A 6,300-nucleotide genomic window follows, 5' to 3' on the forward strand; every position below is an offset into this window, starting at 1 on the left:
GTGGAAAATATATAATAAACGCTCCTGAAATTTCAGATGTGTTTTTGGATTGCTCTGAGGGGCATTTCATGGTCACAACATTCCCAGATTAAGATATTTAAGGAAGCGAGATTGGCCCTCCACTCTTTAAATACAAGCCTCTGAAAACCCAATGAACAGCAGAGCAATGCAGATGCAGTATTAGTAGTAGAACCCTTGGAAGGAGGAGTGGCATCCACTTCCATAATAGCTTGCCTCCGGAAACCCTATGAACCTGGAGAGAGGATGAAAGTCACACAAGCATCAAGGACTCTCTTTCATAGGGTCACTATGAGTCTCCTCTGACTCAACGGCACTTAACAACAACAAGTAGAGCCCACACTGGAAGTCAGTTGAAAATAGGAAAAATAATGGCAAACAAACATCATTTAATAATTGGAAAATAGAATGCATGCAGCCTCAATGTTGGGAAATTAGAAATTGTGAAAAATGAAATTGTTCTCTGTTATGAACAGAATTTTCTAAAACCTAATATTTAAAAGTTGATAACCAGTATTGCCACAACACTGAAGGCATTGGCAAAAATAAGGCTCCAGGAATTAATGGGATACCAATTGACCTCTTTTCATTAACAAACATCGTCCTGGATGTGCTCATCAATAGATGTCAGGAAATTTGGTCAACAGATTGAAAGAAGTACATACTTCCCCATTCCCATGAAAGGTGGTCCAACAGAACGTGAAAAATATTGAACAATATCATTAATATCACATGCAAGCAAAATACTGTTGAAGATCATTTTTTTTAAAAAATTAGGATAATACATAGATAGGTATCTTCCAGGAAGCAATTCAAGCAGGATTTAGAAGAGGCTGTGGCACCAGGGATACCATTACTGATATTAGTTAATCAGATGGATCCTAGCTGAAAGTAAAGACTACCAGAATAATGTCTATTACTACTTTATTGATTGTGTAAAGACATTTCACTTTGTGGCTTATAACAAGTTATATCTAAAATTGAGAAGAAATGATGCTGGAGATGGACTAAAAGAATTTTGTACCATCATTGACTTATTCAGTGTAAATTCCCTTTTTATTTTTATGCATAAAATAGACTTTATTCTGAATTTTAACAAAACTCAAATTCCAAACCATCACTACTTAGAAGACCCAATGATATTATTTTAAATTGTTTGCTTTACATAAATATGAATTATTTTTTTCACTATAACATCCCTTGATTTACATTTACAAATTATATATGTCACACTGTAACAACTATCAATTATAGTTGATATAAACTTGATGTGTAGTAATACCTGGATACTAGAGAGAAATCGTATCATAATATCACTACAGCTTTTATTCACCAAAGAAAATATTTTATTCAAGTTCCCAAACCAAACTTGAGCTGTGCTGGGTTTGAAATCAAAGACAAAGTCCTGTTAGGGTTCAGAAATAAATAGTTATCATCCAGTGGAAATGGAAATCACTGTATATACTTTAACTAAGCAACTGCTGCACGTGGCACTTTTGAAAAATCTTTCAGTCTACCAGGCTAAACCTTTTGCTGCCTTTTCTGTTTTGAATTTGTTTCTTCCCTTCTTTTTTTTCCTCTTTGCTTTCAGCCTTTTCCTCTGCCTCTGGTTCATCCAAATTGGGTACTGTCTATGCTGGTCTGGAATGCTCTTTTTGTTTCTGTTAATGTCAGGTTCCATTTCCATGTCATCTTTTTCATCATTCCTATCACACTGCATTTTTTTCTTGGTAATGTTTGGGTACTACAACAGTTGCAATCTCTTGAACATCATTCATTACCACATCACCACCTACTTTGAGAATATTTTTAAGCTGAGATCCTTTGATCCATTTGTTTTATTCTTTTCAGCATGCAATTTCCTTTATGACATATTTTGTAAGCTTTTAGCCATGTTTTAACCTTGAGGAAGGCCTAGATCTTGAAACCATAGTTGGTTGGGAGTGTGGAAATGCCCTTTTGAAAAGAAAAAAAAAGACTATACACATGGATCATATCAGATGAACTACACAAGAATTAGATTGACTACATGTGTGGAAACAGTCCATGGATCACCTCAATATCAGGAGTCAAACCCAGACCAGGTGCTGACTATTGAACAGAATACCAATTCATGCGCAAGTTCAAATTTATACTGAATAAAATTAAAGCATGTCTATGAGAACCAAAATAAGTACTTGAGTCTCTCTTACAGTTTAGAAGACAAAAAGTCCAAATTCATGGCATTATGTGCCCTACTGTTTACTGTGACTCATCGTGACCCTTTGTACAATAGCTCTGAATCCTACCCTATCCTGAGCCAATCTCACTATCTCAAACACACTTGCCCCTAGAATCTCAGTTACTATGCCAATCGATCTCATCCAGGGCCTTGCTCTCCTGAGTTGTCCCTCCACCCTTCCAAGCATGATGTCCTTCTCCAAGGACTGGTTCCTGCTGGAAGCATGCCCAAAGTATGTTAGAAAGAGCTTAAAATTCCTTGCCTTAAAAGATCAACTTGGCTTCACCCTCTCCAGGACATACCTGTTAGTTCTCTTGCCAGTCCATGTTAAGTTTAATACTCTTCTCCAGCAACACAACTCAAAATGATTGATTCTTCCTTAGTAATTTTCCAGCTTTCAGATGGATGACAAGTAATTGAGAAGACCATGGACTGGATCAGGTGCACCTTAGTTTCTAGACTGACAATATTGCTCTTCAGCACTCTAGAGAGGTTGTCATGAAGTCAGGTATGACTGTATGAGCAAAAGATCTGAACCCTCTCCTCTCCTATGCCACCCTCCTCATTTCTGACACACTTGAGCCCTTTGCTGCAGTCACAGTGTCAATATGTCTCATTGAGGCTCTTTCTTTTCCACTGACCCTCTACTTTCAAGCATGATGTCCCTTTATAAGGAATAGCCAATCCCAGCAACATGCTGAAAGAATGTGAGATTAAGTTTTGCCATTTTTGCTTCTAAAGATCTCTCTAATTGCACCTTTCCCAAGATGTACTTGTTTGTTTGTTGTTTTTTTTTAGGCAGTCCATGGATATTCAATATTCTTATCCAATACCACAACTCAAAGTCATCAATTTTTCATCTGTCATCCTTACTCATTGTCCAGCTCTCAAATGTCTAGCAAGTGATTGAAAAGACCATGACCTGATTCAAGCACTTCTTAGTCTTCAAAATGGCATCATTGCTCCTCAGTAATTTGGAGAGATTCCTGACAGCACACTTGTCCAATGCAATAAGTCTCCTAATTTCTTCAAAGGAAAGCTGTAACTTTCTGCTGGCTTATAGATTAAGAGGAAGGTCCTTCAGTATCACTTGGAAATCCAGATATATTTTGTCATCAATCTTCCCCAGTACAGGGAACTGGGTCCAAAGGACAGAACCTACTCCTTTCCTGGTTCTTCTTTCCTGGTGGCAGTAGCGCTCTCACTCTCTCTCTCTGTCTCTCTCTCTCATACTTAACTTTCCTGTGGTCTTTCACAAAATAAAATGTGTTACTAGTCACATTTCAAGGAAACTTTCATCACTTTAGACCAGCACCATGACAGGATTGAACGTATTATATCCTTAGTCCCTCTTACCATTAAATTTTTAATCATTTTATAAGAGATAATCATTTAGGTGAATTAATGCTTTTGTTTACTAATTTTCTCCACCCAAGATGGGCATTATTATATCTCAAAAACAAAATCACATTTTGGCACAAAGTATAATGCTATCACCTTTCATGTTGTTATACAGCTACTACTTAAATGAATGACCTTTTTTAAAAAAATATTTTTGGTGAAAGTATACACATCCAAAGAGACATAATTCAATTCTCTCTACTTTCACAGTCCAGTAACATTTGTTAACTTCTCCATGTTGTACTACCGTTCTCTCTATGTTGTTATTGTTGTTATGTGCCATTGAGTCACCTGAGACTCATAGTGACCCTATGTACAGCAACCCTAAACCCTGCTCTATCCTGTGCCAATCTCACTGTCTCTGACACACCTACCCTCATGATCCCAGTCACTGAATCAATCCATCTCATAGAGGGTCTTCCTCTCTTGCACTGTCCCTCGACCCCCAGAAGCCTGGTGTCCCTCTCCAAGGACTGGCCCTGCCTTGCAACATGTCCAAAGTATGTCAGACAGATTTTCAGAATCCTTGCCTCCAAGGAGCAGCCTCGTTTAACTCTCTCTAGGATGAGAGTTGGACAATGAATAGGGAGAATAGAAGAAGAATTGATGCCCTTGAGCTTTGGTGTTGGAGAAGAGTATGGAGGGTACCATGGACTGCTAAGAAAACAAACAGATTCATCCTGGAGAGGGTTAAACAGGGCTGTTCCTTGGAGGCAAAGATTCTGAGGCTTCATCTGGTATACTTTGGACATGTTGTGAGGAGAGACCAGTCCTTGGAGAAAGACATCATGCTTGGGAGGGCGGAGGACAGACACAGGAGGGGAAGGCCCTTCAGGAGGTGGATTGATTTGGTGACTGGAGTAATCAGGATGGTTGTGTTGGAGATGATGAGATTAGCACAAGACAGAGCAGAGTTTAGGGCTGTTGTACATGGGGTCGCTATGAGTCACAAGCGACTCGACGGAACATAACAACATTAACAACAAGGATGAATATGTTCATTATCTTAGCAGCCCATGGTATATTCAATACTCTTCTCCAACACCACAGCTCAAAAGCATCATTTATCTTTCTATAATTTCTTATTATTGTCCAACTCTCTGACACATAGCAAGTGATTGCAAAGACCATGGCCTATATCAGGCACACCTTAGTCTCCTAAGCGCAGACTTTCTCATCACAATACATCTTTTAGTTTCCTGGCTGCTTGTACCACGATTGTTGATTGTGGTGCCAAGTAAACTAAAGCTGTTAACAATCTCAATCTCTTCACCATGATGCTGCCAATTGGCCCAGTGGTGAGAATCTTTGTTTTCTTAATAGTGAGCCTCAATCTATATTGAACACTGCAGTCCTTTACTTTCTACAGCAAGCATTTCAGGTCCTCCTCAGTTTCAGCAAGCAGGATTGTGTCATCCTCATAATGCAGATTGTTGATGAGTCTACCTCCAATCCTGATACCACATACTTCTTCATAGAGCTCAGCCACCTGGATAATCTGTTCTGCATATAGATTAAAAAGGTATGGAAATAGGACACAGCCTCTTCTAAACTCAGGCTACACTTCAGGCAGCTCTCTGTTGGTGTGCTGTTCCAGTCATTTTTGGATAATCTTCAGTAGACTCTTGCTTGCATGTGATATTAATGATATTGTTTGATAATTTCCATGCTTTGTCAGATCACTTTGTTCTCTCTATAGTTTTCAAATTATTTTACCACATTACTTATACCCACTGCCTAATAAGATTCTCACCAACCTTTTGATATGCATTAGTCAATTTGGTCTTGCACAAATAATTCTTTAAAAGATAAAATGCTCATAAGACTTTACCAACTGAGATAAGTTATTTTTTTGGTTCAGGAGAGAGGGTTTATCAACCCTGATACACACTTTTCTTAACTTTAAATTATCTAGTGTTCCTTTGAACTTTTTACACAACAGCATCTTAGTCTACATATAGGTTTTTCATGAACACAATTAAGTGTTCTGAGATTCAAATTCTTCTCAGTGTTAGTCATAATTTGTTATGCACCACAGAGGCAAACACCTTTGAATAGTTAATTAAACACAGATAGCCATTTTTTGAGTATTCTGTGCCTTCAGCCAAGATCCACCTGACTAAGATAATCATGGTGCCACAGACTCTTCTAAACTTGGCTTGAACTTCTGACAGTTCTCTATATACTGTTCTAGTTGTTTTTAAATGATCTTCAGCAGTATTTTGCTTGCATGTGATATTAATGATAATTAAATTTGATAATTTACACATTCTGTTGTATCACTTTTCTTGGGAATGAGAACAAATATGGATCTCATGCAGTCAGCCAAGCAGCTGTCCTCCAAATATCTTTTCATCATGTCCTGTCTATTGTATCCTTCCCTGAAATGTCTGATATTCTTAACTCGTCTTTGCCTAATAATTTAAGTCTCATCCTTGTCATAGTCATTTCCTCTTACCTTACCATCAATTTTTTGAGGATACAGACTAATTTTGAGATTGGTTTTAGTTTATTTATTGATTTACCTAATCTCTAGCTTAAGCCTTCAGTTGTAAAAGGTATAAAACCAGTTGGTAAGTTGGCCCTATTTTATGCAGGTTAAAGTAGAATTATATTCCATAGAATTTCAAGGATTATACAAAGTTAACTAGTAAAATGTG

This window comes from Elephantulus edwardii, unplaced genomic scaffold (assembly GCF_000299155.1).
Source record: "Elephantulus edwardii isolate Elephantulus edwardi_28Jun2011 unplaced genomic scaffold, EleEdw1.0 scaffold00199, whole genome shotgun sequence".
NCBI classification, from domain to species: Eukaryota; Metazoa; Chordata; class Mammalia; order Macroscelidea; family Macroscelididae; genus Elephantulus; species Elephantulus edwardii.